Below are 12,009 nucleotides of genomic sequence, written 5' to 3' on the forward strand. Positions count from 1 at the left end.
TGTAAACACATATAATATACAAGTATGTACATACATATACTCGTAGATGTGCAGACTTATCTTGGTTTTTATTATTCTTTACTCTCGATGTGGAACTGTTCTCTCCGGCAGCGGCCTGTTATCAATTCGCTGAGATTTGGGAAGGCCTTCTGCCCTCCTGGCCTGGCCCTAATTTAACTTTTACGCCTATTTAGGCAGCTGCCAACTTTTACCTTCGGCTTTGACGTCTTCACTTTGTCGCAGCGGCTGGCGATTTTGTCTGAAAAGTTTTAACTGCTCGCACATTTTTACATGCGCTATCAGCAGACAAACGCATTTGGAATTTAAAATTAGTTTTGAGCGCAGATATCAGGACAGGTATTACGAATATACTTGTGGGCGTAGCTAATAAATGTTACCTGTTTGCACACAAACTTTTGGCAATAACGGCAAATAAATGTCCATATTTAGACGAGACGTAATTTAAGATTATAATAGAATAGTAACAATTATAAGTCTAAGCCAAAAAGTAATCTAAACTTATAAAAATAGGATACAAGTCTGTAATAGACAGGCCCCATGTTATAAGTTTCGAGAAGAATTCATATAGATATGATAGCCTGTTTTTCCGTCTATGTATCCGTATGAACATCGAAAGCTCTTAAACCATAACAGCTATGGACACAACACTAAGTACGTATAAATATCTTGTATCAGAGCAAGTTTATTACAAGCCTTGCGTATATATGATTCCTAATTATTTTATATAGCTGCCATAGAACTGATCGGTGTAGAAATCGAGTTATCTTGAGAAAAATTGGCATTTTTTCTAGATTCCCATGATATTCTTTATCAAAGCTCATTGCTCAGTCTGTTTTTTAACATAGTCAGCAAAGTTCAAGTACTTGATTTGGAAGGCACGATTAGTAGCATTAGAAAGAATTATTTATTAAAATTAGTTCACTTTCCAAAAAGCAAGCCATTAAAGGAAAATATTTCGCAACCTACATTTAAAAATCGTGTTCCGTTTAACTTAAGCGTTTGTTGAAGTGACCTTGGATTCGAAATCTTTATGTGAACTCGCATGGGCCTAAAAACAATTAGAAAATATGATTTGTAGAAAATGTAAACTCAAAATCCCAGACGAACTGACACTTCAGTCAGCTGGACAGCAACACCGAGAGGCAGGCCAAGGATTAAAAGCGATGACTTGGCAGGAATCCATTTAATAGCTGCCAGCCGGCAGCTCGGCCGACCACATCAAAGTCCTCGCGTGACAGGCACAAAATGCCGAAAAACAAAAACAGACGAGAAGCAGCACAAAGAACTTTTGAAAAAAATGCTGAAAATTCTAAAGAGTGCGTCTATATATCTCCGTGTGTGTGTGTGTGCGTTTGGGCCAAGTCTTGAAGTCAAATTTAAAAAAGACATCAAAGTGATTTTCTGACATTTATGAAGAAATGCGCGCGTCCAGCGGCCCTAGAGTATTGGAGGCCAGCAGAAAAATCAATAAGTGCAGTGCAACAAAGGCAACAACAACCACAACAACAAAGCAGCTGTCGTGAAAAACTGAAAACTACTTTACACCTGAGCTGTCGCCTGTCAGGCAAAAACAAATAGAAAAACGCTTAAGTCCGATAATACTGGAAATGCGAGGGAGTCGCCCCGATCCACCAGACATACTCTGTAGGCGTCGTCGGCCAAGCCGTAATGAAGACATGCGAGCTACCAGGGCCAGGAAATGACAGTTCAAATGAGGCAAGCTGTCATAAGTTGTTGGCTCGGAGTGCATTGGTAAAGGTCGTGGGATCTGATGTTCGCTGAAGTTAAAGCCAAATGCCACGGCACTGCAATGCCGGTCCTGCATTGGAAATTGCCGTCAATATATCCAACAAAACTGACGCATTTGCTTGTTGTTGCTGTTCTTGCTGTTGTTGTTCTTGCTGTTGTTGTGGTTGCGAGGGGCTGTCTCGACATTGGCAGTGGGTGGGCAGCAGGGATACGAGCTAAACGGCGTAGCCAGACCTTGCGAGGCTTGGCTGATAAATACATAAATACTTTTTCCTCAGAACTTTGGGAACTACTTTTACTCGACACTGAAAAAAATGTATTAAAATAGTACTTACAGTGAATGTGCTTCACGCGAAGAAAATAATATATTTATATATTTTTCAAGAAAAAAAACCGCTAATATTTTTAACATTACAGCTGAACCAGATTTTAATTAAATGTTCCAAGTCTTACAATTAATATTGTTCAGGAAAGTAGAATAAGTAGAAGCTTTGTTTGTAAAACTAACAGATCGAGCGGCTTTTGAAATATACTTGTAAATTGGTTAGAATTCCTTTAATTTAATTATTTTTTGCTCAAAAAGAAAACATATATTTTCGATTTAAAGATAAAAATTAAAGTGAACAAAATAATCAACTTGTAATGTCGATCTTCTTAAATCGAGTACGGATCTCGCAGCCATATATTATAGTATATATAATTTATTATATATATTATATTATATATATTATATACTACCCTTACTGTTAAAGCAGCCAGGCATCACCAAAGAAGTGATGAACACTATATTTAGTTAAGCAAACAAAGTTTCATTAGATAACTTGTTAGGAAGAATAGTTTGGAACTATATTTGCTTTAAGCTGTATACTCTTATAGACTGAACAGCTTTTACAGGAAGAATTCTAAGTTTATTTAGAAAGCGATTACAATAAACGATTTTTTCACACTGTAATTTGTGAGCATATACCTTTAATGGTTTAGTTTTAAAAATTGGCATTTCCCGGTTACTTAACTATTTGCCATTTGAAAGAATTTAGCAACAGAAGCAGTCAATGGCAGATGCCGTCTTCACCCCTTAATTATATAATACAATATATATAAACTATTATAATATTTAAAACTAATAAAATACGATCAAAAATTTGCTTGCAGTATTCAAAGTATTGCTCTCGAAAATCCATTAAAGATGAAAACAAAAATGTTGCTCCAACACTGTAGCTCGGAAATCAGCCAACAGAAGCAGCAACACCAACACTTTCCAACTTATCAGCCGACAAGTAGGCGCCTCTAACCCTCTAACTTCTACCCCCACCCCACAGAAGCAGTCCGTCCCGAAATCCATGCAAGTGGCACATGTATACGTGTGTGTGTGTGGCGTGGCGTGTGCCAAGCGAGGCACAAACAAAACAGAAAATAAAAAACAAAAAAAAAACATGGCAAGGAGAAGCTCAAAACGAAATTCAAAGGGCTGCCAATTGCCAATTGAAGCCGTAAAGTATGCTAAGCAATTTACCTGGCAACGCTCGCAGTTAGACGTGTGAATGAATTAGACAGTTTATGCGTCGTAATTCGTGTAGTTTCTGGGGTAAGGGACTCCGCATTTTACCGACAGCCGAGCTGGCAAATATCGACAGACATTGCTTGCAAGTAAAGTTTTATGAAAAGGATTCAAAGGTTGTAAGTTCTGTATAGAACGGATTCCGAGTCAGCGAAAGAGTTCGATCACAAATCGAAACATTCCATTAATTGAATAAAACTAACAAATGAAATAACTAAATGGAATCTCATACTTCGGAATGAACATGTGGTTACGGAAATTATGTTTCAAGGAATAGCTAGATGGTTGTAGAATTGTAAAAGTCCTTTAGAAATTTTTGTGAGTGACTAATTTCTATTATTCCATGATTAGCTTAAGTTAAGGTTATTAAAATTGCTGTATTTAATAATATGTTTAGAAATGGATTAAATTAGGTTAAATAAATTTCTATTAAAAAGCTCAACAAAATCTTAAAAAAAAAAATAAATTACTTGGCTTAAGAAAATTCTATTTATGTCGATATTTAGTCTTGGTTTTTGTTATTTTTACAAATCCCTATTATTATCGCTAGAAGAAAAAACAAATTTGTTGTATAAAAACGATGTGTTTTATAACAAAATATAAAAGCTTGTGTCAAACAAATTTCGTTGATTTATATTAAAAATTGTACAATTAAGCATATTTTGTATATAATTTATAAAAATATGGTCCATTTAAAAAGCTCAAAAATCTTTTAAAAAAAATAGAAATTAGTCGGCTTAAGAGATTTATATTTATGTCGCTATTTCTTGATTCTTGTTATTTTGACAAATGTCTATTATTTTCCCTAGAAGCGAAAACACATTTGTCAGTAAATTTCTTTGATTTATATTAAAAATTGTAAGATTAAGAATATTTTCTATATAATTTATAAAAAATATAGTCCAGTATCTTAGTTCAATTCAATTTTATGCTTTAGCGTGTCGTGTAAACGCAGTATGGATTTTGCACTTGTGATATTTATTGTTGGTTTTTGCCAAATTGGGTGTATGCATGTGTGAGTAAGTGTGCGCTTGTGTGTGTGTGTGTAGATGTTTGGCAGCTGCCTTGCCGGCGCAGCTTGGCACCTGTCGTCTGGCCGCAAAGAAGTTAAAGCCTTGCTGCCTAAATACAGGCATAGTGCCTGTACTTATGTGTGGGTAAGTGTATGCGTATGTGTGTGTGAGTGCTTGTGTGTGCTTGTGTGTGTGTGCGAGTGTTCCTGTCAAGTGCTTTTCATAAGTCAGTAGTGTGATTTTGATTTTGGGCTGAGGCTTTAGCCTGTCTGCCACATTTCTTTCGGCTGCTTCCGCTCACTTTTTTGTAATGCCATTTCCGGTATACGCTCAGCCATAAAGCTAATCAAAATGTCCAGCACACACACACACACATAGTCAAACACACGCACACTACTCATATGCACACACTTGAGTTTGAAGTGGGTGTGTGTGTGAGTTTTTCGCAAACTTTTCTTACCCTGCGTGCAGGGGGCGCGCTTCAAGTACTGCTCGAGTTTTTGTTTGAGCCTTCGAGCCTCGCTGGTCAGGACACTTCGAGGCATTCGTTGGCCAATTAGACAGTCAATGGCCAAGTGCGGGGCACTTCCGGCGACAGCAACGGAAGTGGCAGCCATCATTCAACATATTTTCTTATGACTGGGAACACTTGAAATATATGTTTCAAAATGTTGTTTAAAAAATATTAAAGAAAATTGTTCCTTTGACAGCAGGTTCCACTCACAAGCATTTGAATCTTATGCACTTAAGCCTTAGAAATTAATAAATTTAATATATATTGGGATAGTAAGACTTATTCGACTACAAGTAGTTAGTTGCTTTAATTGCCTTCAGTTCTAGCATGTTTGGGGAAAGAAATTTTGTGAAATAAAAAAAATATAATAAAAGATCTGTTTGTTCTATTTTGTAGATCAGAGATTGGCCTAACATGCAAAAGAAATTGTAATAGTATCTAAGTATCTAAGCAATGGAAAGTATTTGAAAGTTCTAATAAAATTATAGTTGTATAAAACCTTTGTTAATCTGCACAAATGTAAAGGTAGTCTAGAAGAATGAGAACCTTTATATCAACTACTTGTAAGAAATATATTGTGTGGCCTGGTTAGGTTTTTTGGAAATTTCTAATATATCATGGAACGAAATATGCCTTTAGAATGCCTAGGGTATTAAGGAATTGAACCGGTTAATGAACCATTAATGATGATATTCTTCCTTTCTTCCCCTTAAACTACTAACGACAAACTGTTTTCAAAATGTATATAACTATTTTCGTTTATACAAGTGCCGCTATAAACATTTCAATCGATATTATTTTTAACTAAAATGCAACTATATGTTAAACCAAGTTAATAAATATTTTTTATAGTGTGCGCCATTTTGTTTCTATTACCATTTTATTGTGCATTATTAGCGCCATTAGTTGTGGTCTTTGTAAATTGTGATGTGAATGTGACACGTAGATTTTGCAGCTTCCGCCATTTCCGTTTCCTCTTGCATATTTTTTTATTTTATAAGTATTTTGGATTCCATGCTTGTCATTCAGAAAACGTTTGATAAATGCAAAATCAATGTGAGGCGCGCCTTTGGGGGAGAACGGAGAAGCAGAAGGGACTTAAAACAAGTAGTGTTGTTGTTGTTGTTCTTATTTTTGTTGCTGCTGTTGCTTCTTCTGCTGCACTTCGAGATAATGGAAAATGTATTTGGAGAGTAAACAATATGTTAATATTATAAACATTTGTCTTTGCGGGGAGCTGAAGCAGCGCTGCTCAAGAGACGAGAGCGACAATTTCCAGATGCGTGTGGGAGTACACAAGTGCGTGTGTGTGCGTGTGTGTGTGTGTTATTGAAAGGGGGAAGAGAAAGGGAGAGAATGGCGACAGTTTGTTGTCATTTGGGGTGGCTGGCTGCAAGCAACGCATCTTTGTGCATAATTTCTTTCGACTGCAACGTAAATGTTTTTTAAAGATTACAGCCAAGATTTATGGTCCGCACGCATATAGAGAGCCAAAATGATAGAGAGAAAGAGAGAGAGAAAGGGAGAGAAAGGCAGCCTAATGGCAGTTTTATGATTGCTTTTGAACTTGATTGATAGTTCAGGTAGTTGGGGCTAGTCCATGCCATTGGCCTCAGCTGTTTCAGCCGCAGTCAAATTTGTCAGGCACTCCAAAACTTAAGCACAACTTACACATGTAATACAATACGGAAGCAACAAAAGCAACAACAGCTTCCACCCCTCACTCAACCACTGCAATGCAACTGTAAGCCAATCCATCAAAAACAAACTGCATCAACTGCTGCTTTTGCTTTAGTTCAACTCCTCGAATTACCAACAATAACAACAGATACTCTACCCACTCACTCCACTTGCCACATATGAGCATGCAGCACGCACAACCCAATCTCAACCCCACCCCCCAGCAACAGCTCTCACCACCACCATTCTCATTCCCTTCAAAAGCACAACCCCTTGGAAGGCGGCCAGGCACTTTCCTTTTTGTCTCCTCTCGACAGACTCTGTCGTGACATGGCGTGTCGTCTCTGGGCGTCGCCTTCACTGTGTGATCATCTGCAGATGTTTGCATTTATTTCGTAATTACTGTCACGCAATGTGACCATCAAATCAAATAAAACAAATTCCCATTTAAACAGCCAGAGAAAGTGACTGCCGGAGTGAATGAATTGAACGCTTCAAAGGCATTCAATTCTAAAGTTTCACATTTTTTGTGCGTTCTGCGTAAAACAAACATAAGCTGTTGGGGATTACGCAGCTGGAAATTGTGTCAAAAAACAGCCCTTCCTTCACTTTAAATAAAATTTTAGATAATGTCTACTGTTCTGAGCAGTTAATTGATTTCAATTGCTTTGAATTTAATTTTAGGCTAAAATTATGATAATTTGCCAATCAATTATTTATATTCATATGACTCGTTCAATCGATAAAAAAAGCAATCCACGTAACCCACGTAAGAAAAACAGAACACGGCATGCGTCTTTAACGATTATAGTTCACCAAAATACCCAAAGTTTTCAATACCTATCATTAAAAATAATTGTAATGCACACAGAGAAAAAATCAAGAGCTTAAATCGGCACGAGGCAGTGACGAAAGTACGGTCAGTTCGGAGACCTATATTAGGTTCACATTGCTCTGATATTAGACCGTTGTAGTCCCGTTTAGGCTACACATCAAATTTCTATTATTTGACTTACGTCTTACGATTCCTTTTTTTACTTGAAATGCATTTCATTTAGGCTTTATTTTCAATTATTTAATTAATAAAAAAGCATTAATTTGCTCCAGAAACACAGAGTTTAGATCTTCGCTGATAAGCATTTCCGAATAAAAATCCACTCCGTTCTCTTTGCATAATTATGCTTAAACAATTAATTTAAAAATGTAATTGGTCATTTCTGTATAAATTGGTTGATAGTGAAATACTACTAAAATACTTTGCATTATTTGCCTTTCCGATATCTAAATTCCCAATCGATCTTTCGCGCTTAATTTGTAGAAAACTTTATTCGCAACATTTTTGAATGTCGGAACGAAAAGGAAAACTATGTTGCAAAGAAATTATTATTATATTATTAATTTTATGAGTTTGCTGCTGCTCCCTAGTAATAGTATTTTTTTATTATTTATTTAATATTTATTTTATTTATTTATTCAAGTTTCTCTAGTTTATGTCAATTATTAGTTAGGTCTTCAATCCTTTGCAGAACCCTTACTCGTTAATTGATTTTTAAAATTATGTTTTATTATAATATGAAAGAAAGAAACAACTAAAAAAAGCCAACCCTAAAATATATTTTCATTTGCAAATAACAAATTGCGGAGCATGATAAGGAGAAACAAAAGGGAGAAAAAAGGGAGAATTTAATGCTAATCTTTAAACTAGACACCGTAAAATTGAAACAAAGCACGTTTGCCAATATTATTAATATATTAATATTAATGTTCCACTGCTGGCTACCAGTCAGCAAAAAGCCCCATTCATGTCAAAATAGAGAAACGATCCGCGCTCAACTCTATATAACTTAGCAGACAGGCACAGCCATCCAACACATTTAAAAGAGTACAGTGTGACACTCCTATACTATTACACAAATAAATTTAAAAAATAAAAGTAAGACAGATATCTGCATATTCTCTTCTGGGTAAATATTTTCATATATACTATATGTTGCTTATTGAGGAAATGCAATAGTTCGAGGCTTTACATTTTCCCCAATTTTCAAACAACTAATCGCCCAATCCATTTGCAAGCAAAGTTTTTATAGAAAAATGTCATCCCACTGTGCAACAGCATCTTCCAACTCATCATGCATCCTGCAGATTTCGAAACTTTCTGCCGACATTCTCGTCGTTTGCAGTTCAATACGCGCAGTTATGGTCCTCAGCGAATTTGAAATGCAACACAGCGCGGCAAGGATATTTTTCACTTCGCCGACACTCACACCCTTACAGCGAAGAAAAAAAAAAAGGAAGAAAAAAGCCGACAAATTTCGTACACAACGTACGTTGCTTCTTTCTGTCCGTGCCTTGTTTTTGGTTTCTCTGCTGCTTTTCCATGACGGAGCAACTGCGGAAATTATACGTGGAAGAGGAATTCACGGCCATGGTCGTTGCCACTTGTTGGCATTTTGGGCGACACCGACAAGGGCAGGAGCTGTGGGTCTTTGGTCCTGGGTTCGCCCCCTGGCCCTTTCAAGTGTTGCCAATGTTAATCGAAGTTTTGTGTGGGGCTCTTTTTTTTTGCAGGCGCTCGTCGCGTTATCTCACGTAGGGGGCAGACATAAAAACAAATTACATGGCGGCCAAGTCGTGTCAATGTATGTGTGTGTTTGTGTGTGTGTGTGTGTGTCTGTATTTGTGGAATTGTCTGTCAGTCAGTGGCGCTGAGTGCTGCTTAAGCGGCTTTATGTGCAAAAATTGTAAATAGCGTGTGTCTCTGTTATTTCTCCCTTCCCTCTAACTATGCTTCGTTCCGTGTATGTGTGTGTGTGAAACATTTCCGGTGTTATAGCGCGCAGCGGACGTGTTTTTGCTTTCCTTTTTTATATTATTTTTTCGCCATTGTGTAAACTACAAAAAAGTTTATCAATAGCCGCAAAACTTGGCGCGTATTTATTGCTCGGCACTATCTTAGCTGCTCTCTATGGGCAATAACCATAAACGGAGTTCATAAATAAGTTATTAGTCGAGCAACTAAATGGGAATGTTAGATATTTGGTTTTTTTTTGTCATAAGTTCCCACAACTCTCTCCAATATATATATTATTTATTTGTAATTATTATTATTTATTTGCAAAAACAAAAACTTATAAATTAGCGATTGTTGGTATTAATGTGCAAGTATATTGTTGATGAAATGTGTAAAATATGTGATCAGAAATTGTTTTTGCACACATTTATTTAACTCCTGTTCTTTATTGTATTATGGGCTGCATAAACCAGAGAAATATTTCCAGATAGGGCGAACTAAGGATATTTATAATGATTTAGTATTATACGGATCATCAAACTGTTTCGATTTAAAGTAGAATTCCCAAGAGTAAAAGGAACAAAATAGGCAACAGAGCAGTGAATGGTCATAGAATTGCATTTAGAATGGTTAAGAGACAGAATGCTAGACCAATGAGTGTGCAACCATAAAATTGATCAAGATTACATGATTTTCGCAAAAATAAATTTGTTGCGCAGACCGTGAACTGCATTCAGGCACAACTGGAGGTCATTAGATAGCTATAGATCAGTTTTTAAACTTGGAAAAACTACTCAGTTAAGAGTAAATAATAAATTCAAAGCTTATAAAGCTCAATTTGATTCAGACTCGAAGCAATTCGAACAAATGGTAGCAATTGATTGTGAAATATCCTTAATTACCATGGACCTCTGAAAAACAAATATGAAATATTAATATTATTTAATTAAGGGTTACATCGACATTGTACTTATATTTTACCTTTATATACTTAACTTATATATATTTAAGTATAAAGGAAGTTGAATATAATAAACAAAAACCTCGGGAGAATTAAATTTGCAAAAGTTAAGTATTAAAAGTAATTTTATAGCACTTGACCAATCGATAGGTATTGAAAAATCAAAACAAAAATGTCACGCCCCAGGATATGAAAAGTTGTTCACTAAATGCCCCAATCAGGTGAAAAATGCGGCGTCAGTCCAAAAATTCAATCACAGTTCAAAGCTGAAAGCCAAAAATCGACATAATTATGCCTCCAATGGCGCACAAATTTCGCGGGCGTTGTAAAAAAGAAGAAAGCACACGCTCACACAAGGAATGAAGTGAAATTTTAATAAGCTAAATAAAGAGACGCAGGAGAGGCACTGCGACTCCAAGGACGAGGCGGCAGGTGAGAGGAGCGAAGAAGGCAGGACGTGTAATGTAAAGCTGCCAGACAAATATGTGTGTAGATGTGGATGTGCCAGGATATGCGGCAATGCATGCTATGACTTTTTTTTATGCATATTTAAAACCAAGCAGCCCCAATAAGTATGCTACAAATAATAAGCGTAGTGAAGCAGCGCGCATTATAAACCTGCTTTCAGCACACAAAGCCAAGTCGCCCCGCCCCGCACCGCACCGTACCGACCCACCCACAGCTACAAAGTCTACATGGAATTATGCGCTGCTGCTGCTTTTGGCTTTGTTGCTGCCAATGCTCGTGTTGTTGTTGTTCTTGTTAATGGAGCAAAGCTGCCAACATTGCCGTTGTTGTTGGTATTATCCGGTGACTGTGATTGTCTGTGTGGCTGCCTGTTTGTAGTTAAAATGAGCACACAACAACAATAACAACAGCAATGGCAATATGAGCAACAACCACCGAATAAAATAAGAAGAGCAACAAGAAAAAAACAACAGAAACAACAAAAACAAAAGGCACAAAAATGAAACCAAACGAAACGAAAGACGTCAAGACAGGCAACCATTAAACGGGCGGCAGCAGCAGCAGCACAAAGAGAATATGCTAAACGTTTGCCAACAAGAACAACAACAACAACAGCAGCAGCAGCAGCAACAGCAACTAACAGAAGAAGAAAAATTCCGCAGAAAAAATATGAGCAGTTAAAAAAATAAATATGAGCAGCAACAAGAAATCACAACACATTATAAAGCGCATAAAAAATCAAGGTAAAAAGTAATGAATCTTTGTTCTATTTTTTCTGCGGGTGCCACAATAGAGTGCTCGATCGAGAAGGAGCGCTGCTGAAAGGACAAATATAATTACACTTGATTCCTGGCTAACATTAACATTAAGTGCCAGTGAAGTAGTGTAAATTTTTCGTTCATAATATATCCAGAAAAAAGATGAAAGGTTTACGTATTAAAGCTGAATTGCATCTCAAAAAATTTAGAAACAAATTTAATGAATAAACATATCTTTTAGCAACAAAAGGAAACATTCAATCTGTCAATTTATCATCATGGTAATGCCAGAGTGATCACCCATTTAGCTTGGGGGCTTCCCAGACCATACGGTAAGAGTTTCGACTTACAGTTTTGAAAAGGAATTGCAATAAAATAAATATATACGGTAAGAGTTTCGACTTACAGTTTTGAAAAGGAATTGCAATAAAATAAATATATTCAGCTTCGATTTCGACGATATCCAGATGATATTTCAATTACAAACCTTCCCAGT

The sequence above is a fragment of the Scaptodrosophila lebanonensis genome, unplaced genomic scaffold (genome assembly GCF_003285725.1).
Source record: "Scaptodrosophila lebanonensis strain 11010-0011.00,11010-0021.00 unplaced genomic scaffold, SlebRS2 tig00000085-arrow-pilon, whole genome shotgun sequence".
In the NCBI taxonomy this organism is placed as follows: Eukaryota; Metazoa; Arthropoda; class Insecta; order Diptera; family Drosophilidae; genus Scaptodrosophila; species Scaptodrosophila lebanonensis.